Here is a 26890-nt window from a genome sequence, read left to right on the forward strand (position 1 = left end):
GACGCTTTTGGTTGGCATCTACGGCACCCTTACAACATAGTGGTTTTCTTCTTCCGTATCCGGACGCACCAATTATATCTTCCCTTCTCAGTAATTAGCAACGTAGGTTGCTTTGTCATTGACTCTAAAAATATCGTCTTTAGTGCATGTTATAGACATATCTGGGCAAATCAATAGGTGGTCCAAGTCCGGTATTGCTCTGCATTCACACCTATCGCTATCACTGTAGCCCCATTTAAATAGGTTTGATTTGCACCCAGTTACTCCAGTGCGCAGCTGGTTTAATCACATCAAAGTTGTTGTAAAAGGTAGTTGAAATCCTGCAGATCAAAAAAATGGCTCTGAGCACTATGGGACTCAACTGCTGTGGTCATCAGTCCCCTAGAACTTAGAATTACTTAAACCTAACTAACCTAAGGAGATCACAAACATCCATGCCCAAGGCAGGATTCGAACCTGCGACCGTAGCAGTCGCACGGTTCCGGACTACGCGCCTAGAACCACGAGACCACCGCGGCCGGCTCCTGCAGATCCCTCCCCACGTAGTTCCATTGTGGAGTGTGGCACCATTTCTTCCCAAAGAGATAGCCGCTTTGCGACGGGCTTGGTGGCGAGCTCTTCAGTAGTTTCAATGTCTTTTGTTTTGGTCTTTCGATCTCGGCGGCTATTTGTCTGCGGATAGTGCGTGGTGCTATGCCTATGATGGGAGTTGTCTTTGGGAGTTGGTTTGAGGCATCCTGTGGCAATACGTACAGTTTCGTTTACGGCGACGTTAACTTGCTTAGTGTGAGCAGAATTCCTCCAAACTGGCAATGCGTATTTCGCTGCTGAGATACCCAACGCCAGACCCGTGGTGCGCAAAACGTGTGGTTGAGCTCCCCACGATGAACCTGTTAGCTTCCGAAGTATGCTGTTCCTGACACAGACCTTATTTTTAGTGTCGTGACAGTGCTGCTTAAAAGTAAGCGCTCTGTCCAATGTTACTCCCAGGTATTTTAGGCTGTTTGTATGCTTCAGCTCATCCACTTGCCACATGACTCAGAGTTTCCGTTTGGCTTGTTTGTTCTTAAGATGGAAGACGGATACTTGAGATTTACTAGGGTTTGGTTTGAGATCATTGCCTTCGTAATAGGTAGCAAGTTCTGTTAAGGCTCCTGTGAGATTCTCCTCCACTTATTCAAGGGTTTTTTTCCTGTGTGGCCACTGCTGCATCATCGGCATAAATGAACATTCGTGTCTTGTGGCTGATGGGAAGGTCTTTCGTATGGATGTTAAAAAATATTGGAGCCAAGACGCTACCCTGTGCAAGTCCATTTTTCTGTCTCCTCCATCGGCTGTTTTTAGATTGTAAGGTTAAACAGTAGCGTCTGTTCTGTAGCATGCATTTCTCGAACATAGAAAGGGTGTAGTCCTTAGTGACATAGCGGTACCTCGACGATATTTCTACGCCCCGTCTTGTCCTTCATTGCAGACCATCCTGGGCTTGCATTTCAGCAAGATAATGCTCGCCCATACACGGTGAGAGTTTCTACTGCTTGTCTTCGTGCTTGCCAAATCCTTGTTTGTCCAACAAATTTGCCAGATCTCTCACCAATTGAGAACGTATGGAGCGTTGTGGGCAGGGCCCTACAACAAGCTCTGGAATTTGACGTTCTAACGAGCCAATTGGACAGAATTTGGCATGATATCCTCTAGAAGCACATCCAACAACGGCGACCAACGCGTTATTGACTTGCTCAGTTTGTGAGGCTCTTTCCTCGAATAAACCAACCAATATTTCTTAAATTGTAATCATTTGTTCGCCTGTACGTGTACATCACGTCTGTTGATTTCCTTCCCATTCGGATAATTCTTCCGTAGTTTGTCGTGTTTTTTGTCTTAGAGTGTTCTTTCAGAGCAGCCATCCTCACATTTAAATTTCTATTCCATGTTACCAAATTCCCGTTTTGAGAAACAATTCTTACTATCGTCAGACTGCATTTTATATTCTCTCCACTGCGGACTTCGTCAGTTATTTTCCTGTCCAAATAGCAATACTCGTCTTCGACTTTCAGTGTCTCATTTCTTAAACTAATTTCCTTAGTCTCATCTTATTACATCCCTTTATCATTGTTTTGTCTTTGTTGATGTTCTCCCAAGTCCTTTTCCGTCTTTGACAGAATTACAATGTTATCGGCAGACTTCAGAGAGTTTATTTCTTGTGTCATGGACTTTAAACTCTCTCCAATTTTCTCTTTCGTTTCCTTTATTGCTTGTCCAATGTTCAGACTGAATAATAGGATAGCCTGTAGCTCTGTCTCACTCCCTTGTCAACCACTGAGTGCCTTTCATCGCCTTCGACTTCTATAAATGCAGCCTGACTTCCGCACAAGTTGTAAATAATCTTTCCTCTCTGTATTTTATTCTTGGACCCTTTACAATTTCAGAGTATGTTTCATTCAACTTTGTCTGAAGGTTTCTTTATTTGTGACGACGTTTCGGCTAGTATCATAATTAGATCAAAACTTGCAGTTGTTGGTGTTGTAATCTTCAACCCGAAAAGTGATTTGATGCAGCTCTACACTCTACACTATCCTGGGCCAGCGTCTTCATCTCTGAGTAACTACTACAATCTACATCCATTTAAACATGTTTACCATTTTGGTCTCTTCGTCTTCCTCTACAATTTTTAGCACCCACACTTCCCTCCAGTACTAAACTGATTATTCCTTGATGTCCCAGAACGTGTCCTATCAATCGATCCCTTCAACATCAGAACTTGTAAAGGAACCTTGAGTGCCTCAGTAACACCTATTTCTGATCGGGGTGTTGAAACGTTGCTATAAATAAAGAAATATATTACGCGATCTAGACGGCTTTATAACCAAAGGTTAATCAACGTGTCAGTGTCGACAGCGTGTTAAGACGCTAGTGTGCTGGGACTTCCGATATTTCATCAGAAATAATTAGACATCATTTGATGACGAGGAAATAGGACAAAGAGCAATACATCACAAAAACCAAGGAATACGTAAATACTAACGCCATACAAAAACTGAAGTCAGACCCAACTACACGATTCCAGTAAAACCTGAAACGAACACTGACAAACATTGAACACACACTCACAGACATACAGAAATACTACATAACACAGAGAAACCCACAAGCACGAACACTCCGAGCCAACCAAAGATACATAAAGATGGTATGCCAGTGAGAGCCGTTATTAGTTTCAGGAAAGTCCCAACATACCAGATACGAAACATCTCCAAAAGTTAATTACAAAACACTATAAAGCAGAAAACAACAGAATAGTGATAAACACAGGAAATCTAATAGAACACATACAGAACATACAGGTACCACACACAGCATCACTGATTTCATTCGACATAGAAAACAAGTATACCTACATCCCTATCACAGAAACAATAGAAATCATAGAAAAAATCTCACATCCCACAGCAACCTCACCAAGGAAGCAATAACAGAAATAAATAATGCGCTCGGACTGACAACCGAACAAACCTACTTTCAGTTCTAAAATGAATATTACCTACAAAGTGATGGACTGCCTATGAGATCCCTAATATCAGGAACATTAGCAAATATTTTTATCAGTCATTTAGAAAATCAGTTATTTGGAAAGATCAGCACTAATCAAATATTTAAAATCATATATTGGTACAGATATGTGGATAACATTATTTTTCTGGTAGATGAGCCATATGAAAAAATAGATGAACTCCTCTCGGAAATCAACAAACCATTTCAGAACATAAAATTCACACTTGAAAAAGAAAATGAAATTAATTTTCTTGACTTAACAATAATAATAAAAGAAAATAGCAAACATACAATCTTTAGAAAACCAACAGTCACAGCAAATAATACATTTCTTGAGATAACAATAATAATAAGACAATAGCATACCAGTACATTTAACATTTTTAGAAAACCTACAGTCACAGACAAATAAAACATTCCACATCTAATCATCTCCACATCCAGAAGCTTGCAGCACTAAGACATGTTATATACATTAAACACGATCCCACTCAACAAAACAAACTATGAAAAACAAATTAATAGAATTACACAAATAGCTAGAACCAATGGGTATGACACACATGTAGTACACAGACTCACTCAAAAAATAAAAACACAAATGCGAAAAAAAACACAACACTTCCAGAACACAAGGTAACTCACAAGCTGCAAACTCACAAACGCACTCAACAAACACACACAATCACAACATCACACAGAAAAAAGCAGATGGTACGCTATGAGTTACACACATAAATTAACACATAGAGTGGCAAACATACTAAAGAGAGAGGGCTTCCTAATAGCATATAAGATTGTGCAAACCCTCCAATCACACTTAAGCCGACCAACTACCAAGAGGTATAAATTTCAGGGATCAGGAATGTATAAACTTGACTGTCAAAGTTGTGATGCATTATACATAGGCATGACATGCAGGAATTTTAAAACACGCTACAAAAAACGTATCAGGTGTTACAAGTGCGAAACAAACCATTCCACATTTGCAAGACATTTAAAACACCATAACCACCAACCTACAAACATGGAACAAGAAATTAAAATAATGAGAATACACAACCATGACAATTACCTGAATGAAAACTTCCCCTTCCAGAAAGCCATCGCTGAAAATAAACATGTGATAAATGAGCAAACAGATATTAGTACAGACTCTCTATTATAGTTAATAAAAGAAATTATAAGCTAAAAATCACCCCTCTCGCACATGCAGCTACAAAAATATACATATCTCTCTCTCTCTCTCTCTCTCTCTCTCTCTCTCTCTCTCTCCACCCCTTCCCCCTTCGACTTCTTGTCACATACACACACAAAATTAATAATAATAAAAAAGCTCACCAAAGCAAACACTATTTCACACAAAAAGATGAACACACGCCACGCATGCACGCACGCGCGCGCACACACACACACACACACACACACACACACACACACAGAGGCATACACAAATTAATCACAGATCTCCCAAATATTCCTCGCGAAAGTTGGCAAAAACATTCGATCTATGCCAATAACATCCGACAGTCGGCAATACAAACCAAAACACTGCATCAAAACAAGTGTTCAGTTCATAGCTCTGTGAAATGAGGAAAACCCCAAGTTGCTGTTATAAGAAAGGGAGCAATACCAAATATGGAACAGAAGCATAATATGTAGAAAACCGTGTACGCCACTAGTGAGTAGAATTTAAAATATCACTACGTCATAGAAAAAAACAACCAGCAGAATTGTTTACAACCTACAGGTACATTGCCCCAAAATGTAAACTACATGATAAAAATATGCACGTATCCCTGGCCTCTGAAGATGCCCTGCAGAGAATAAAAGCGAAACGCGAGTCGCACAAAAATTGTGTTTCATTCACTTGTAGTTATACGGTCCAAAAGTAAAAATTATCAATATACCGTAATAAAACTACTAGCAGGGTTCATTTCCCTGGATAAACAATTACATTTTTATTTTCTTGTAGTAAATCTTCCTCAGTCCACTGAAAGTGGTGTTGCTCCAGCTTAATACACAACTGTCTCGTTTTCAGAAAATAACATCGTTTTCATGTGCTGATATATATATATATATATATATATATATATATATATATATATATATATATATATATATATACTCCTGGAAATTGAAATAAGAACACCGTGAATTCATTGTCTCAGGAAGGGGAAACTTTATTGACACATTCCTGGGGTTAGATACATCACATGATCACACTGACAGAACCACAGGCACATAGACACAGGCAACAGAGCATGCACAATGTCGGCACTAGTACAGTGTATATCCACCTTTCGCAGCAATGCAGGCTGCTATTCTCCCATGGAGACGATCGTAGAGATGCTGGATGTAGTCCTGTGGAACGGCTTGCCATGCCATTTCCACCTGGCGCCTCAGTTGGACCAGCGCTCGTGTTGGACGTGCAGACCGCGTGAGACGACGCTTCATCCAGTCCCAAACATGCTCAATGGGGGACAGATCCGGAGATCTTGCTGGCCAGGGTAGTTGACTTACACCTTCTAGAGCACGTTGGGTGGCACGGGATACATGCGGACGTGCATTGTCCTGTTGAACAGCAAGTTCCCTTGCCGGTCTAGTAATGGTAGAACGATGGGTTCGATGACGGTGTGGATGTACCGTGCACTATTCAGTGTCCCCTCGACGATCACCAGAGGTGTACGGCCAGTGTAGGAGATCGCTCCCCACACCATGATGCCGGGTGTTGGCCCTGTGTGCCTCGGTCGTATGCAATCCTGATTGTGGCGCTCACCTGCACGGCGCCAAACACGCATACGACTATCATTGGCACCAAGGCAGAAGCGACTCTCATATCTGAAGACGACACGTCTCCATTCGTCCCTCCATTCACGCCTGTCGCGACACCACTGGAGGCGGGCTGCACGATGTTGGGGCGTGAGCGGAAGACGGCCTAACGGTGTGCGGGACCGTAGCCCAGCTTCATGGAGACGGTTGCGAATGGTCCTCGCCGATACCCCAGGAGCAACAGTGTCCCTAATTTGCTGGGAAGTGGCGGTGCGGTCCCCTACGGCACTGCGTAGGATCCTACGGTCTTGGCGTGCATCCGTGTGTCGCTGCGGTCCGGTCCCAGGTCGACGGGCACGTGCACCTTCCGCCGACCACTGGCGACAACATCGATGTACTGTGGAGACCTCACGCCCCACGTGTTGAGCAATTCGGCGGTACGTCCACCCGGCCTCCCGCATGCCCACTATACGCCCTCGCTCAAAGTTCGTCAACTGCACATACGGTTCACGTCCACGCTGTCGCGGCATGCTACCAGTGTTAAAGACTGCGATGGAGCTCCGTATGCCACGGCAAACTGGCTGACACTGACGGCGGCGGTGCACAAATGCTGCGCAGCTAGCGCCATTCGACGGCCAACACCGCGGTTCCTGGTGTGTCCGCTGTGCCGTGCGTGTGATCATTGCTTGTACAGCCCTCTCGCAGTGTCCGGAGCAAGTATGGTGGGTCTGACACACCGGTGTCAATGTGTTCTTTTTTCCATTTCCAGGAGTGTATATATATATTAAATGGAACCCCATTAGTTTTGTTAGCACATCTGAACTTATAAACAAATACGTAAGCAGTGCCGTTTGTTGCATTGTAAAATGTTAATTACATCCGGAGATATTGTGACCTAAAGTTGACGCTTGAGTACCAGTCCTCCGCTGATCGCTCGTATGTATCGGAGAGCACCGAATTACGTAGCGATCCAAATGGAACGGTGATGGACCTTAGGTACAGAAGAGACTGGAACAGCACATTACGTCCACATGCTAATACCTTATTATTGGTCTTTTTCACTGAAGCATATGTAAATTACCATGAGGGGTGAGGTACACGTACACACGTGGTTTCCGTTTTCAATTACGGAGTGGAATAGAGTGTGTCCCGACATGTCAGGCCAATAGGTGTTCAATGTAGGGGCCATCATTTGCTGCACACAATTGCAATCTCTGGCGTAATGAATGTCGTACACGCCGCAGTACATCTGGTGTAATGTCGCCGCAGGCTGCCACAAACGTTGTTTCAAATCCTCTGGGGTTGTAGGCACATCATGGTACACATTCTCCTTTAACGTACTCCACAGAAAGAAGTCCAGTGGTGTAAGTAAGATCAGGAGAACGGGCTGACCAATTTATGCGTCCTCCACGTCCTATGAAACGCCCATTGAACATCCTGTCAAGGGTCAGCATAGTGTTAATTGCTGAATGTGCAGGTGCACCATCATGCTGATACCACATACGTCGACGCGTTTCCAGTGGGACATTTTCGAGCAACGTTGCCAGATCATTCTGTAGAAACGCGATGTATGTTGCAGCTATTTGGGCCCCTGCAATGAAGTGAGGACCAATGAGGTGGTCGCCAATGATTCCGCACCACACATTTACAGTCCACGGTCGCTATCGCTCTACCTGTCTGAGCCAGCGAGGATTGTCCACGGACCAGTAAAGCATGTTCCGTAGATTCACTGCCCCGTGGTTTGTGAAACGCGCTTCATCGGTAAACAGGTAGAACTGCAACGCATTATCTATTAATGCCAATTGACAGAATTGCAATCGATGATTAAAGTCATCACCATGTAATTGCTGATGTAGCGACACATGAAACGGGTGAAAGCGGTGACGATGCAGTATGCGCATGACACTACTTTGACTCAGTCCACCGGCTCTCGCAATGTCCCGTGTACTCATGTGTGGGTTCATGGCAACAGCTTCTACTGTGACGGACCTGTTACGGACCCGTTTGCGTGCTACGACCATACCTGTTGCATACAGTTGGCGGTAGATGTTTTGCAATGTGCGGCACGTTGGATGCTCTCTGTCCGGGTACCGTTTTGCATACACCCTGCAGGCTTCAGCTGCATTTCGTCGACACTCGCCATAGATGAGTATCATCTCCGCCTTTTCAGACTTCGAATACACCATGGCCACAGTTCCTACAACACTACACTATCACAGACGTCTGGTAACACGGTGTACCACAGTTGGTCTGCGTGCGGAGACGAATGCAGAATAACAATAGCAGCAAGCGCTACATGCGGACACTGCGACAGCTAGACCAAACCACAACAGTGCACTACAGCCACACTCGTAAACACGATCGTCATCGTAAACATGTCCCTGCAGATGCTGCTCGCCGACCGAGGCCCGTGTTTCTTACAACACGCAACTGAACGTCGGAGGTTTCAAGCGTCAACTTTAGGTTACAATATCTCCGGAAGTAATTAACATTTTACAATGCAACAAACGGCACTGATTACGTATTTGTTTATATGTTCAGATGTGCTAACAAAACTAACGTGGTTCCATTTTAAAAAACGTAGGTATGTGTAAGAAAACATACTTCCGTGCATTCTTTTTTGGTTTGTATAAAACAATTACACTAGCCCCTCTCCTCACTTTCGGTCTGTGGAATCGGTTCGTCAGTATTTGATGTGGTTTACGAAATATATCCAGCGGTAACGTTAGGTGTGCTGATATATATATATATATATATATATATATATATATATATATATATATATATATGTCAGCACATGAGAACGATGTTATTTTCTGAAAACGAGACAGTTGTGTATTAAGCTGGAGTAACACCACTTTCAGTGGAATAAGGAAGATTTACTACAAGAAAATAAAAATGTAATTGTTTATCCAGGGAATGAACCCTGCTAGTAGTTTTATTACGGTATATTGATAATTTTTTACTTTTGGACCGTATAACTACAAGTGAATGAAACACAATTTTCGTGCGACTCGCGTTTCGCCTTTATTCTCTGCAGGGCATCTTCAGAGGCCAGGGATACGTGCATATTTTTATCATGTAGTTTACATTTTGGGGCAATGTACCTATAGGTTGTAAACAATTCTGCTGGTTGTTTTTTTCTATGACGTAGTGATATTTTAAATTCTACTCACTAGTGGCGTACACGATTTTCTACATATTATGCTTCTGTTCCATATTTGGTATTGCTCCCTTTCTTATAACAGCAACTTGGGGTTTTCTATATTTCACAGAGCTATGAACGATGGCGAAAAAAGGCATGTAAAGGTTTTTGGTGTTGCTGGAGTAGATGAAAAGAAATAATTTTATTGTGTGACACAGATAAGATGCACCAATTTTTCACTAAGTTTCCTTGATGCTTTTGACGCTGGATTTCTCTTAGGGCAAGGTTCAAAGTTGTTTCAACTGTGTCTACGACTTGTACAATTTTTTTTAACATTTTATTGTTTATATTGTGTTGTATTTAAATAAAAGTTTCTTCTGCTGTTTATGGATCTTGATGGCGTATTACACTGTTAAGGTGTTACCTGACATGCATCCCAATTATCGAGAAGAACGATGCAACAGCCGAGCAGCAAGGCACTTATATGCAGAACGATTTCAAGCTTGTAGGTTACCAAATCATGTCACATTTCAAAGCCTTGATGGCTCTCTGAGAAAGAAAACTGGCGTTCTACAGATCGGAGCGTGGAATGTCAGATCCCTTAACCGGGCACGTAGGTTAGAGAACGTAAAAAGGGAAATGGATAGGTTAAAGTTAGGTATAGTGGGAATTAGTGAAGTTGGGTGGCAGGAGGAACAAGACTTTTGGTCAGGGGAATAGAGGGTTATAAATACAAAGTCAGATAGGGGTAATGCAGGAGTAGGTTTAATAATGAATAAAAAAATAGGTATGCGGGTAAGCTATTACAAATAGCATAGTGAACGCATTATTGTGGCCAAGATAGACAGGAAGCCCACGCCTACTACGGTAGTACAAGTTTATATGCCAACTAGCTCTGCAGATGACGAAGAAATTGAAGAAATGTATGATGAAATAAAAGAAATTATTCAGATAGTGCAGGGAGACGAAAATTTAATAGTCATGAGTGACTGGAATTCGGTAGTAGGAAAAGAGAGAGAAGGAAACGTAGTAGGTGAATATGGATTGGGGGTAAGAAATGAAAGAGGAAGAGGCCTGGTACAATTTTGCACAGTGCACAACTTAATCATTGCTAACACTTGGTTCAAGAATCATAAAAGAAGGTTTTATACATGGAAGAAACCTGGAGATACTGGCAGATTTCAGATAGATTATATAATGGCAAGACAGAGATTTAGGAACCAGGTTTTAAATTGAAAAACATTTCCAGGGACAGATGTGGATTCTGACCACAATCTACTGGATATGAACTGCAGATTGAAACTGAAGAAACTGCAAAAAGGTGGGAATTTAAGGAGATGGGACCTGGATAAACTGAAAGAACCAGAGGTTGTAGAGAGTTTCAGGGAGAGCGTAAGGGAACAAATGGCAGGAATCGAGGAAAGAAATACAGTAGAAGGAGAATGGGTAGCTTTGAGGGATGAAGTAGTGAAGGCAGCCAAGGATCAAGTAGGTAAAAAGACGAGGGCTAGTAGAAATCCTTGGGTAACAGAAGAAATACTGAATTTAATTGATGAAAGGAGAAAATATAAAAATGCAGTAAATGAAGCAGGCAAAAAAGAATACAAACGTCTCAAAAATGAGATCGACAGGAAGTGCAAAATGGCTAAGCAGGGATGGCTAGAGGACAAATGTAAGGATGTAGAGGCTTATCTCACTAGGGGTCTGATAGATACTGCCTACAGGAAAATTAAAGAGACCTTTGGAGAAAAGAGGGAAACTTGTATGAATATCAAGAGCTCAGATGGAAACCCAGTTCTAAGCAAAGAAGGGAAAGCAGAAAGGTGGAAGGAGTATATAGAGGGTCTATACAAGGGCGATGTACTTGAGGACAATATTATGGAAATGGAAGAGAATGCAGATGAAGATGAAATGGGATATATGATACTGCGTGAGGAGTTTGACTGAGCACTGAAGGAGCTAAGTCGAAACAAGGCCCAGGGAGTAGACAACATTCCATTAGAACTACTGACGGCCTTGGGAGAGCCAGTCCTGACAAAACTCTACCATCTGGTGAGCAAGATGTATGAGATAGGTGAAATACCCTCAGACTTCAAGAAGAATATAATAATTCCAATCCCAAAGAAAGCAGGTGTTGACAGATGTGAAAATTACCGAACTATTAGTTTAATAAATAACGGCTTCAAAATACTAACACGAATTCTTTAGAGACGAATGGAAAAACTAGTAGAAGCCCACCTTGGGGAAGATCAGTTTGGATTCCGTAGAAAAATTGGAACACGTGAGGCAATACTGACACTACGGCTTATCTTAGGAGCTATATTAAGGAAAGGCAAACCTACATTTCTAGCATTTGCAGACTTAGAGAAAGCTTTTGACAATGTTGACTGGAATACTCTCTTTCAAATTCTGAGGTGGCAGGGATAAAATATAGGGAGCGAAAGGCTATTTACAATTTGTATAGAAACCAAATGGAAGTTATAAGAGTTGAGGGGCATGAAAGGGAAGCAGTGGTTGGGAAGGGAGTGAGACAGGGTTGTAGCCTCTCCCCGATGTTATTCAATCTGTATACTGAGCAAGCAGTGAAGGAAACAAAAGAAAAATTTGGAGTAGGCATTAAAATCCATGGAGAAGAAATAAAAACTTTGAGGTTCGCCGATGACATTGTAATTCTGTAAGAGACAGCAAATGACTTGGAAGAGCAGTTGAATGGAATGGATAGTGTCTTGAAAGGAGGATATAAGATGAACATCAACAAAAGCAAAGGAGGATAATGGAATGTAGTCGAATTAAGTCGGGTGATGTTGAGGGTATTAGATTAGGAAACGAGACACTGAAAGTAGTACAAGAGTTTTGCTATTTTGGAAGCAAAATAACTGATGATGGTCGAAGTAGAGAGGATATAAGATGTAGACTGGCAATGGGAAGGAAAGCGTTTCTGAAGAAGAGAAATTTAACATCGAATATAGATTTAAGTGTCAGGAAGTCGTTTCTGAAAGTATAGAGTAGCATGGACAGCTGCATCAAACCAGTCTCAGGACTGAAGACCACAAAAACAACAACGATGGCTCTCTTCATGAAACAGGATTCCTTAGGCCGGAAGGACGGGAAACTGGTAGACCTCACAGTGTGAGAACTATTCAGAATGAGCAAAATGTGTTTCGGGGAATTGAGGACAATCTCCACACCAGCTCACGATCCATAGCCAAGGAACTAAATACGTACAACACTAGTGTGTGGAACGTCCTGCACGAGATTGGCATGATCCAGCCTAGTATGAACACGTACAAGACCTATGAGATTATGAATTTTTCCAGCAAGTGGAATTCTGCGTAAAATATCTGCACAACACCGTAAACATCCCTGATTCCAAAGGTAATTTTTTTTCTGACGAGACTGCATTCACATGGGAAGGTACATTCAATATCCAAAATAACCATCCGTGGGCGTTGTAGAATGTTAAGGCAACTCGTGTGTTCCACCATCAACAGAGAAATATCATAACTGTGTGAATTGGTATTGTTCTGGACAACTTGACTAGGCTGTATTTTCTCACGCTCGGAGAAGGAAATTATCCTATCTTTCACGGTGAAATACTACCAGAAATGATGCAGAATGTGCCGCTAGCAGTCAGGCGACGATTATGATTCCACCTAGACGGAGACCCACCAGACTTAGCCGCTGATGTTACAGACCATGCAGATGTAGCACCACAACATACAGCAGGAAGGAGACAGAATTTAAGGTCCCGCCGACAGCGAAGTCACTGGAAAGGAACAAGAGACCTGCGTGCTCCCATGCGGGATATCTTTCCAACTCCTGCTGGAACTGATACTACGAAATCATGAAAACCTGCCCAGGATACCCAATTATGGATGTGAACTATTGTTCCAACGTATGACCTAAGTCTGAAATACTTCCACCGTCTATGATTTAGGAGATCGCTGCCAGAAACAGTGTTTATCTGTGGGCTCAAAATGGCTCTGAGCACTATGGGACTTAACATCTGTGGTCATCAGTCCCCTAGAACTTAGAACTACTTAAACCTAACTAACCTAAGGACATCACACACATCCACGCCCGAGGCAGGATTCGAACCTGCGACCGTAGCAGTCACGCGGTTCCAGACTAAAACGCCTAGAACCGCACGGCCACAACGGCCGGCCTATCTGTGGGCCATAAAGGAGGAAGTGGACAGTGACAGCAGTACGTGGGAAGACAACTGCGATGGCTTTCCTCGTAAAGAGACGTCTGCAGCTGGTTTGGCATGTGCCCTTTAGTTTAAGCTTTGAAAAATTGTATATCTGACGTCTACATCTACATCTATATGGCTACTCTGCAAAACACATTTAAGTGCCTGGTAGAAGGTACGTCGAACCACCTTTACCATGATTCTGTTTTATTTCACTCTCGCACAGTGTGCGGAAAAGACGGAAAAGAAGAATACTTATATCTTTCAGTGCCAATCCTGATTTACCTTATTTTATTTTAAGATCATTTCTCCCTTTTTAGGTCTGCTTTAGCAAAATCTTTTCGCATTCGGAGGAGAAAGTTAGTAATTCAATTTTTGTGAAAAGATCCCGCCACAGCGAAAAACGCCTTCGTTTTAATTATTTCCATCTCAAATTCTGAATCATGTCCGTGACAATCTCTCCCCTATTTCTCGATAATACAAAATGTGCTGCCTTTCTTTGAACGTTCTCGATGTAATCCGTTAATCCTATCTTGTAAGGATCCCACAACGCACAGCTGCACTCCAAAAGAGGAGGGGGAAAAGTAGTGTTGGCAGTCTCTTTAGTAGACATTTTCTATGCATTCTTTCCAATTTAAGTTGTTCGTAACTGTTATCCCCAGGTAAGTAGTTGAATTTATGGCCCATACATTTGACTGTTTTATCGTGTAACAGATGTTTAACAGATTCCTTTTAGCACTCATGTGGATGACCTCACACTTTTCATTTTCTTGCACCCTACAGACATGTTACCTGAATCATTTTGCAACTGTTTTTCATCTACTGATGACCTTACTAGATGATAAACGACAGCACCATCTGTAAACAACCTTACACAGCTGCTCGGATTGTCCCCATAATCGTTTATATAGACAAGGAACAGCCGATGACCTATACCACTACGCTGGGGCACGCCAGAAATCACTTCTGCTTTACTCGATGACTTTCTGTGAGTTGCTACGAGCTGTGACCTCTCTCGCAGAAAATCACGAATACAGTAGCATAACTGAGATGATATTCCATAAGCATGCAATTTGGGGTACGGTGTCAAAAGCCTTGTGGAAATCTAGAAACATGGAATCAATCGTTTTATAAATCAGTGTTGACTATTTGCCAATAGGCCGTTCTCTTCGAGGTAATTCATAATTTTCCAACACAATATATGTTCCAAAGTGCTGCTGCATATCGGCGTTAGTGATACGGGTCTGTAATTTAGTGGATTACTCCTATTGTCTTTTTGAGTATTGATGTGACCTGTACAACTTTTCAGTCTTTGGGTGCGTATCTTTAGTCGAACGAGCGGTTGTATATGATGGTTAAATATGGAGCTGTTGAATCAACACTCTGAAATAATCTTAACTGGTATATAATCTGGACGGGGAGACTTGCTTCTATTAAGTGATTTAAGTTTCTTTACTACTCCGACTATATCAACTCCTAAGTTACTAATATTGGCAGCTGTTCTTGATTCGAATTCTGGAATATTTACTTCGTCTTCTTTGGTGAAGTAATTTCGGAAGGCTTTAGCAGCACTGTCACCGACAGTATTTTCATTGCTATTGTGCAGAAAAGTCATTGATTGTGCCCTGCCGCTAGCATACTCTGTATACATCCAGAATCGCTTTGGATTTTCTGCTGGGTTTAGAGATTAAGTTTCGTTGTGGAAACTGTCTTGCATTGCAATCCGCGCTAAATTTCGAACTTCTATAAAAGATTGTCTGTATTTGTGATTTAGCGTTCGTTTAAAACTGGCATGTTTTTTACGTCTGTATCCGACTGGACCAATACGATGGAAGTGTGTACATTTGTGGTGCGTATAGCGACCCTGGGCTGCGCCTGCTCTTCGTACTAAAGGACATTGTCATATTTGCTGAGAACCGTTTTGGATGGCAGTGAGCTGTATTGAGTCTACCGACAGACTATGTTCCCGTATTAAAGTACACATAGCGTTTCTTTAGGCGATGGCATTTCTGGCTGATATTTTCTGAATCCCAGTTGTACTCACGTGATTAACTATCAGTTACTAGGATGTGTACTGATATTTACACTACCCAGCAGTTGTAGGGAAAGAGAGAAGTCTTGAGCTGCCTTGATGATGATAAGAACAATAATTAGTAGCTTTTAATTATAGTCCCTTGCAGATTAGATTTACACTTATTACTAGAAGGAATCGATGTCCTAAATGCCTGCCACATGTAGAAAGAAGAATGGCGGCGGTGCAGTACTCTGTGAGTAAGGACAGCTAACGTTGTTTTTGCCTTATATTATCATGAATGTACTGTGTCTCTCTAATGTTATTTGGAAGTGTTAACAGGTAGTTTTCCCTATGACTGCTGCAACAGTTTATAAGCAGCTTCGTTTCCTATCTTTGCCGAAGAGAACCATATGATAAAGAATTTCATTTGGTAATTATGGCATATGTGTGTACGGCCTGGTTTAATCTTTTACAATGAAGTCGCACTTGCCGACCTGTCTTAACTAAAGTATAGTTTCCTTGAGGACATTCATTTTTTCTGCAGAAATTTTAAAGTGTCGTGTTATATACCAGCCATTCTTTTTCGTAATATTGTGTTTTTTGAATTCACTGCTACTGGCAAACCTGTTTAAATAAGTGGAAGACATTTTGGATAAAGCTGTATTGATGAGAGATTATTTGCTGAACCGTTTTTTTAGTCATATAAGTGAAGGCTTAACTCTTTTAAGTAACTTTGGTTTGTTCTTAAATCCATATTTCTTTGGTGAAGACTGCCAATCTCGCTAGCGGGATGAAAGCAGAGCTCACCATCTGCAGCATCGTCGACAGACTGACTGCGGACATTTGGTACAGAGCCGAGTGGAGGGTCTGAATCAGAGGCTGAGACGGTTCTGCGACCGTGTGGGCTGCAGATTCCTCGACTTGCGCCATAGGGTGGTGGTGTTTCGGGTTTCGCTGGATAGGTCAGGAATCCACTACACACAGCAGGCGGCTACACGGGTAGCAGGGGTTGTGTGGCGTGGATTGGGCGGTTTTTTATGTTAGATGGCCTCGGGCAAGTACAGAAAGGGCAACAGCCTCAAAGGGTGCGGGGCAAAGTCAGGACATGAGGGGACCAAGCAGCAATCGGTATTGTAATCGTAAACTGTCGAAGCTGCATTGGAAAATATCGGAACTTCAAGCGCTGATAGAAAGCACTGAAGCTGAAATCGTTACAGGTACGGAAAGCTGGCTGAAGCCAGAGATAAATTCTGCCGAAATTTTTACAGAGGCACAGACGGTGTTTAGAAAGGATAGATTGCTTGCAACCGGTGGTGGCGTGTTTGTCGGTGTTAGTAGTAGTTTATCCTGTAGTGAAATAGAAGTGGATAGTTCCTGTGAACTGTTATGGGTGGATGTTACACTCAACAACCGAGCTAGGTTAATAATTGGCTCCTTTTACTGACCTCCCGACTCAGCAGCATTAGTGGCAGAACAACTCAGAGAAAATCTGGAATACATTTCACATAAGTGTCCTCAGCATGTTATAGTCATTGTGGAAATTTTAATTTACCAGATATAGGTTGGGTCACTCAGTTGTTTAGAACGGGTGGTAAGGACAGAGCATCGAGTGACAGTATACTGAGTGCACTATCCGAAAATTACCTCCAGCAATTAAACAGAGAACCGACTCGTGGAGATAACATCTTGGACCTACTGATAACAAACAGACAGAACTTTTCGACTCTGTAAGCGCAGAACAGGGAATCAGTGATCATAAGGCCGTTACAGCATCCCTGAATATGGACGTAAATAGGAATATTAAAAAAAGGGTGGAAGATTTATCTGTTTAGCAAGAGTAATAGAAGGCAGATTTGAGACTACCTAACAGATCAAAACGAAAATCTCTGTTCCGACACTGACAATGTTGAGTGTTTATGGAAAAAGTTCAAGGCAATCGTAAAATGCGTTTTAGACAGACACGTGTCGAGTAAAACTGTGAGGGACGGGAAAAACCCACCGTGGTTCAACAACAAAGTTAGGAAACTACTGCGAAAGCAAAGAGAGCTTCACTCCAAGTTTAAACGCAGCCAAAACCTCTCAAACAAACAGAAGCTAAACGATGTCAAAGTTAGCGTAAGGAGGGCTATGCGTGAAGCGTTCAGTGAATTCGAAAGTAAAATTCTATGTACCGACTTGATAGAAAATGCTAGGAAGTTCTGGTCTTATGTTAAATCAGTAAGTGGCTCGAAACAGCATATCCAGACACTCCGGGATGACGATGGCATTGAAACAGAGTATGACACGCTTAAAGCTGAAATACTAAACACCTTCTTCCAAAGCTGTTTCACAGAGGAAGACCACACTGCAGTTCCTTCTCTAAATCCTCGCACAAACGAAAAAATGGCTGACATCGAAATAAGTGTCCAAGGAATAGAAAAGCAACTGGAATCACTCAACAGAGGAAAGTCCACTGGACCTGACGGGATGCCAAATCGATTCTACACAGAGTACGCGAAAGAGCTTGCCCCCCTTCTAACAGCCGTGTACCGCAAGTCTCTAGAGGAACGGAAGGTTCCAAATGATTGGAAAAGATCACAGGTAGTCCCAGTCTTCATGAAGGGTCGTCGAGTAGATGCGCAAAACTATACACCTATATCTCTGACGTCGATCTGTTGTAGAATTTTAGAAAACGTTTTTTGCTCGTGTATCATGTCGTTTCTGGAAACCCAGAATCTACTCTGTAGGAATCAACACGGATTCCGGAAACAGCGACCGTGTGAGACCCAACTCCCTTTATTTGTTCATAAGACCCAGAAAATATTAGATACAGGCTCCCAGGTAGATGCCATTTTCCTTGACTTCCGGAAGGCATTCGATACAGTTCCGCACTGGCGCCTGATAAGCAAAGTAAGAGCCTACGGAATATCACACCACCTGTGTGGCTGGATTGAAGAGTTTTTAGCAAACAGAACACAGCAAGAAGTCTACAGCCGTCAAAGTAACCTATGGCGTGCCACAGAGGAATGTTATGGGACCATTGCTTTTCACAATATATATAAATGACCTAGTAGATAGTGTCGGAAGTTCCATGCGGCTTTTCGCAGATGATGCTGTAGTATACAGGAAAATTGCAGCATTAGAAAATTGCAGCGAAATGCAGGAAGATCTGTAGCGGATAGGTACTTGGTGCAGGGAGTGGCAACTGACCCTTAACATAGACAAATGTAACGTATTGCGAATACATAGCAAGAAAGATCCTTTATTGTATGATTATATGATAGCGGAACAAACACTGGTACCAGTTACTTCTGTAAAATATCTGGGAGTATGCGTACGGAACGATTTGAAGTGGAATGATCATATAAAATTAATTGTTGGTAAGGCGGGTGCCAGGTTGAGATTCATTGGGAGAGTCCTTAGAAAATGTAGTCTATCAACAAAGGAAGTGGCTTACAAAACACTCGTTCGACCTATACTTGAGTATTGCTCATCAGTGTGGGATCCGTACCAGGTCGGGTTGACAGAGGAGACAGAGAAGATCCAAAGAAGAGCTGCGCGTTTAGTCACAGGGTTATTTGGTAAGCATGATAGCGTAACAGAGATGTTTAGCAAGCTCAAGTGGCAGACTCTGCAAGTGAGGCGCTCTGCATCGCGGTGTAGCTTGCTGTCCAAGTTTCGAGAGGGTGCGTTTCTGGATGAGGTATCGAATATATTGCTTCCCCCTACTTATACCTCCCGAGGAGATCACGAATGTAAAATTAGAGGCTTCCCGGCAGTCGTTCTTCCCGCGAACTATATGCAACTGAAACAGGAAAGGGAGGTAATGACAGTGGCACATAAAGTGTCCTCCGCCACACACCGTTGGGTGGCTTGCGGAGTATAGATGTAGAACATACTTACTTGTCACTATCTCACTTTGAAGTAATCTAGTAGACTAGTCTTCTGGTGTCCTTTCTTACTATATTTCTATGGCATAAAGAGGGGCTCATTTTAATTATTATTATTTTTGGGTTTCACGTCAGAAACTTCTTTTAACTGTTTTCTGTAGTTCCAACCATGAATAAGCTCTCTAGTTTGCGGATGTGCGGATAAATGGATTTGCGTCTGTACCAGTAGCGATCAGGGTAGTTTCGTCTTACATCTTTCTGTAGAGTCTTGGGAACTTCCCGTTTAATCTTGTCCAAACGTGGTTTGTAGCCTAATGTGAACGAGGACAACGGACGTTTGCTATTGCCCAAGCAAGCTAATGGTCGAAGCACTCAATATTTTCCACCGATCTCTGTTCAAAATTTAGTCTCGTAAATTGGCGTGGTTCACGAACAACGGCCACCCGATTTTTATAGCGTCGTGCCGATTGGGAAAACACGTGGGGCCACCTTGGCGATTTTTTGATTGCTCTGGCACCTCCCATTCTATTAAGATGCATCAGACAACAACGGCTAAAGAGAGGATCTAGAAGGTTTTGAAAAGACACTGTTCCTGGTGATGATGGGAGTGTATCGTGCTCTTCGGAGTACATTCAGTGTAATTTTCAATTTTGGTCAGGATCCGTCTAACATTTCGCTTTTTGGTCTAAATAATCATTGTACTGATTTAAATTAACAACAAAAGAAATAAATGTTCTTCCATGTAATGTGAAATGAATAGTTATTTCGATTTGTTGTTTCAGTTTTACGAACCATGAGTACGATCTTTGCATCTTATCATCCTAATAATCAATAACTGCTTTTCCCTCTGAGTGAACCGAATACGTGGATTTAAGTCCAAAGTTGTGTGTGCTGAATTTTTGCAGTCTAAATGACTTGATGGATTGACTTTGAACTTAGCGCCCACACGCAACAGGACCATACAATCGTATCTTACACAATTTCCTAATCAGAATAAACACTCACAAGTCAGACAAGATGTTGACAGATTGAGTTCATTGGAATTGTTAGACCTTTAGCGAGCATGGTGAAGTTATCTTCTTGTTTCCTTTGACATCTGTATGTAATGATAGTGAATTCTGGTATTCAAATCCTGTGCAACTTTCTCCCTTAGATTTTGACTCGTGCGAGTGTTACCTTTTGTGATGTTCAGAGATTATTATGTTACCAAGAGTATCTATGGTTCTGAGCACTATGGGACTCAACATCTGAGGTCATCAGTCCCCTAGAATTTAGAACTACTTAAACCTACCTAACCTAAGGACATCACACACATCCATGCCCGAGGGAGGATTCGAACCTGCGACCGTAGCGGTCGCGCGGTTCATTCTGAAGCGCCTAGAACCGCTCGGCCACAACAGCCGGCAGGGTATCTATATCCTATCACATTTGAACAAAGATTCCTTGCTGATATTAAATGTAAAGAACGTTTAAGGGAAATCCAGCACTCTCTTAAAGAACCATGTTAATTAGATTTTTCTTTGTATACGATGTGAGAGTCGAGAGGGAAGATCTGTCTAGCTAGTTAATGTTTTGTTTCATGGAATATAATTCACTCTTTATTCCCCCTCCTGCCCCCCTCCCTCCGATGTGCATTCTACCATTTTTCTACAACCCTTCTGAAATCACTAATGGAGTGAGCCCTGCTTGAGAAAAGAATAATAAATAGTTAATAAAACCCATTCCTTGGATCGCCGTGCTGAGGCCCAAATATTGTCTTCTGTTGCACATTTTTCAAATAATTTCTGAACTTTTCTTATCATCTGCCTAAGAGAAAACACGCCCTATCTTGCCTCAGTCAATCAAACTTGAGTGAAAATTGGCGCAACAATCAATCGATAGAAAATCGACTGCTCGACTCCCCTCTTCACGGAATTTTGAGAGTGGCCAATGGAGTGTTACCACACATAAGGGGAGAGATTGTTTTTAGTTAAAACTGCATCTGTATGCAACCAAAAGGGGCAACTAGTGGTCAGCCAGAGAGCTGGGGCAAAATTAACTTCTCCAAACCCCCTCCTAATGGAATCTTGACAATGTCCCAATGACACTTTTCACGTGTAAGAAAAGAAAGAGAGAGAGACAGAGTTGATTTGTTTAACAGCTTTTCTGACACCAGTATGTGGCGGCATGCCAGTCTTTAGAAAATTGTCTGTTGAGAAAGTTGCATTATCACGACAAAGGTTTGTTCGTCTCACTCCACAACTTAAAGCGCGACCATGCTTGGGATTCTACAATAAGATGAACTGACTGGAAACTGCTGTTCTGGCGCCGCTGTGTAGTGCCACACCTAATATGTGCACAAATACACCAGAGGGGATGCGTGTTTCACTCTGGTACACAACACCGTGGCCACTCAGCAAGCCACCTGGAGTATTAGAATGAGTTTTCTGAATCTTCTCACTCGGCAGAACTTGAAAGTGATGCTAACCACCTGTTCTCAGAAGAACGCCTGGTGATACCGTGAGGAAGTGCTACTCGCCTGTTGCCTTTCCGCAGGGCATGCGGGGCTGGAATACATTCCTGTGTCCCCACGATTGAAAATAAAGCTTTTACCTTGGCGTAACTTCACAGAATGTCGCCCGTTGTGCTCAGGTATAGTCCAGGACAAAAACGGCTATTTAGTTACAAGGTGGAAATTTATTCCTTTAGTTATGATTAATGAAAAAAATTGGTCATGCTTTCCTCTACTGAGAAGTGCAACTAAATTATGGTCGGAAAACGGGATGAGGGAGGAACTGCTTACTGATCTTATACAGTTGTTTCTGTCATTTATTAGTCTCACATCCATTCCTTTTCTATTATGGTTGCAGAAATTAGCGTGACATGAAAGAAGTCAGCCAGAGAATTGACTGATACTATTCGAATTCACTGGGCAAAATATAAGTAAACCTTCATAGAGACTTCACATGACAATGCACAAGGTGGAATTGGTATACTGTAAGCATTTGCCTACTATCAATAAGAGTCTTATTTGTTATTCAAAGGCCCTGGCATATGGCAAAAAGTGCGATACGAAAAATAAGTAATCAAATGTGAATAAGAATTGGGAATATAAGCAGAGGGGCTTAAACAAGAGGCGGACACCTTTTAACGTTTCCACAATAATTAAAAACTTTAGTTCTACTTCTAGTTCTAGTTCTACATCTCTCTTTGTGTAGGCCTAAAGTCAAAGATATTAGCAAATTTTGTATAATTTTATTCCCTGTGTTCTTGCAAGATAAGTTCTGAGAGGGTGAGCAATATTCAATAAGTGCTTATTCCGGAAAATGGCGCTGTAACAATGTTGGTTGTAGTGGATAAGTAAGTATCAAACAGTCACGCTTCGGGTATGATATTCATTATCCTATAAGACCCCATATTATTTATTATTTAATGATTTTCGTGGCCAAGAATGGAGCACATCACATGAAGACAATATTTAAAACCCAATACCAAAAGGTTTATACTTTTCTAAAAGATTCAGAGAGGAATGATGTATTTGTTCAAAAAGGCAGAAACACTCGCAACTGTTCTCAGTCGAAAGACAGGAAAATGGGAATCTCCATAAATTCAGAAAGAAATCAAAAACTCACTTTATTCCCTGTTCCCGTCAATACTCTGCTATTTTTGCAGACATTTCGTAAGGAGGAATGTGTGACTCAAACCGATCTCATAAGCTATTTAAAGCTGTTTTTATCTAAAACCTTTTTAAAAACTTTCTCCTTTTCGCCTGTTAAGTGTGTTATAGCCTTATATTTCGATTTTAGAAATATTCTTTGCTGCCTGAAGACCCACGTAGTGAAGAAAACGCCGGTGTGAAACAGCTACTTTAATTTTTGAAGTCTTGGCAAGTCCAAGATATTGTTTTTTACAGTACATTTTACACATCTTGTCACATTCTAGGAAAAAGGAAATAAAAGGAAAGAAACTTAGGTGTAAAGTCTAATCAACTTTTCTTTTAATACCTCCCTGCGCCCTGTGTCGACGTATACTCGACTACCTTGATAGTGTGTCAGCACGTCAAAATCCATTGCATTATTACTGTGGCTTAGCTGCAGCAGTATTCCCTGGAAGCCTCAGTGCAGCGTACCTCGTCGGGTGTGTGGGTGAAATCTGTTTCACCTACGATAAATCAGGTGCACAGCGAAACTGTATCCCGTCAGCAAGAGAAAGGGTTCTGGGTTTTCACTGCACGTGAAATTAATACGCGCCAGTTCAGGGAAACACGAGCGCTGTTCTCAGATAACGTTCCAGCTTTAGCGGAACGATAATTCCACGTCCATTAATTGGAAGTCACGAAGTTTGTAAACTAAACTGTGTCCGCCGTTGAGCATCCCAAAACAATAAAAACACCCACACATGAGCGTCTGCTTGCAACAAGATAGCAATAAATGTCATCCTTCACTAGAAAGCCAAGTTCGTCTATAACCAAATCCCCCACTGGTCATAATTATAGTTTTTACATATCGCAATAGTAGCCCTGCGCCACTTCAATTTCTTTGCACAACCTGATTCGATTCCGTTTCAATGGGAAAAATAGCATTCGTTAAATTTATTGTGAGATATCTAAATTAGGCTCAAACTCGGCGAACTTCTCTTTTGATCTCTGAATTTACATTAGAATATTTAAGTTATGCTTTTCATAGCCTTCTGCACTGAAGCGTGAAAGAACCTGGTGTAGGCATGAGTATTCAAATAATGAGATATGGAAACAGACAGGATACGGCTCTGCGGTCGGCAACGCCTATTTAAGACAAGTGTCTGGCGCAGTTGTTAGATGAATTACTGCTGCTACAATGGCTTGTTATCTAGATTTAAATGAGTTTGAGCGTGGTGTTATAATTGCCCACGAGCGATAGGATACAGCATCTCCGAGGTAGCGATGAAGTGGAGATTTTCCCGCACGACTGATTCACTAGTGTACCGTGAATATAAGGAATTCGGTATAACACTAAGTTTCCGACATCGCTGCGGCCGGGAAAAGATCCTGCAAGAACGGGACCAACGACGACTGGGGAGAATCGTTCTACGTGACAGAAGTGCTACTCTTCCACAAATTGGTACAGATTGCAATGCTGGGCCATCACAAGTGTCACCGTGCGAACATCAGAGATATGGGCTTTCGGGGACAAAGGCCCACTCGTGTACCCTTAATGACTGCGCGACACAAAGCTTTGCGCCTCTCCTGCGACAGTCAACACCGACATCTGACTGTTGACGACTGGAAATATGTTGTCTGGTCGGAGGTGTCTCGTTTCAAATTTTATCGAGCGGATGAACGTGTACGGGTATAGAAACAACCTCACGAATCCATGGATCCTGCATGTCAGCAGGGGACTATTCAAGCTGGTGGAGGCTCTTTAGCTGGCCGGAGTGGCCGAGCGGTTCTAGGCGCTACAGTCTGGAACCGCGCGACTACTACGGTCGCAGGTTCGAATCCTGCCTCGAGCATGGATGTGTGTGATGTCCTTAGGTTAGTTAGGTTTAAGTAGTTCTAAGTTCTAGGGGACTGATGACCACTGCAGTTAAGTCCCATAGTGCTCAGAGCCATTTTTTGGAGGCTCTTTAATCGTGTGGGGTGTGTGCAGTTCGATCCTGTCTGATCACCTGCATCCATTCATGTCCATTGTGCATTCTGGCGGACGTGGGTAATTCCAGCAGGACAGTGCGACAGCTTACACGTTCAGAATTGCTATAGAGTGCCTCCAAGAACACTCTTTAGAGTTTAAGCACTTCCGCTGGCTACCAAACTCCCCAGACACGAACATCATTGAGCATATGAGGGCTGCCTTGCAAGGGGCTATTCAGAAGAGATCTCCACCCCTAGTACTCTTATGGATTTATGGACAGCCCTGCAGGATTCATGGTGTCAATTCCCTCCAGCACTAATTCAGAAAATAGTCCATGATACGTCATATTGCGGCACTGCTGCGTGCTCGTGGAGCCCTGCACGATATTAGGCAGATGTTCCAGTTTCTTTGGCTCTTGAGTGTGGAAGATAGCGTTTCAGATACCCTTTAGGCCACTTAGTTTTTCCGAGGTTTCTTAAAATCGCTTGAGACAAATATTGGGATGGTTCCAACCAAACGAACACGATTGCTTCCTGACCCACTCTTCCCCATTCGTAGCTTGTCTTTCCTCACTAATGACCTCTTCTTCTGCACAATGTTAAATTCTTCATCTTACGAATTCCACATTCATCACATTAGCTCTGATGGAGCATAACCTTTTCCCATCAGTCTGCTAACTGGTCTGATGTGGCTCGCCACGAATTCCTCTCCTGTGCCAGTCTCTTCATCTCTGACAAGGGAACCTCCCCATCGCACCCCCCTCAGATTTAGTTATAAGTTGGCACTGTGGATAGGCCTTGAAAAACTGAACACAGATCAACTATTCACAATATACATAAATGACCTGGTGGATGACATCGGAAGTTCACTGAGGCTTTTTGCAGATGATGCTGTGGTGTATCGAGAGGTTGCAACAATGGAAAATTGTACTGAAATGCAGGAGGATCTGCAGCGAATTGACGCATGGTGCACGGAATGGCAATTGAATCTCAATGTAGCGAAGTGTAATGTGATGCGAATACATAGAAAGATAGGTCCCTTATCATTTAGCTACAAAATAGCAGGTCAGCAACTGGAAGCATTTAATTCCATAAATTATCTGGGAGTACGCATTAGGAGTGATTTAAAATGGAATGATCATATAAAGTTGATCGTCGGTAAAGCAGATGCCAGACTGAGATTCATTGGAAGAATCCTAAGGAAATGCAATCCGACAACAAAGGAAGTAGGTTACAGTACGCTTGTTCGCCCAATGCTTGAATACTGCTCAGCAGTGTGGGATCCGCACCAGGTAGGGTTGATAGAAGAGATAGAGAAGATCCAACGGAGAGCAGCGCGCTTCGTTACAGGATCATTTAGTAATTGCGAAAGCGTTACGGAGATGATAGATAAACTCCAGTGGAAGACTCTGCAGGAGAGACGCTCAGTAGCTCGGTACGGGCTTTTGTTGAAGTTTCGAGAACATACCTTCACCGAAGAGTCAAGCAGTATATTGCTCCCTCCTACGTATATCTCGCGAAGAGACCATGAGGATAAAATCAGAGAGATTAGAGCCCTCACAGAAGCATACCGACAATCCTTCTTTCCACGTACAATACGAGACTGGAATAGAAGGGAGAACCGATAGAGGTACTCAGGGTACCCTCCGCCACACACCGTCAGGTGGCTTGCGGAGTACGGATGTAGATGTAGATGTAGAATCGAGAAAACAGGAAGAAGTTGTGTGGAACTATGAAAAAATAAGCAAAACATACAAACTGT

General features: G+C 42.4%; 1 protein-coding gene across 1 annotated transcript in view; it reads right to left on the reverse strand.

The window, feature by feature from the left end:
- Window positions 1-26890, reverse strand: part of LOC126297540 (uncharacterized) — a 447952-nt gene that overhangs the window by 316222 nt on the left and 104840 nt on the right. The window contains exon 2 of the mRNA XM_049988454.1: window positions 4625-4658. The gene's annotated coding sequence lies outside the window, so the exon portion shown is untranslated. The remainder of the gene's footprint in view (window positions 1-4624; window positions 4659-26890) is intronic.

This window comes from Schistocerca gregaria, chromosome X, assembly GCF_023897955.1.
Source record: "Schistocerca gregaria isolate iqSchGreg1 chromosome X, iqSchGreg1.2, whole genome shotgun sequence".
NCBI classification, from domain to species: domain Eukaryota; kingdom Metazoa; phylum Arthropoda; class Insecta; order Orthoptera; family Acrididae; genus Schistocerca; species Schistocerca gregaria.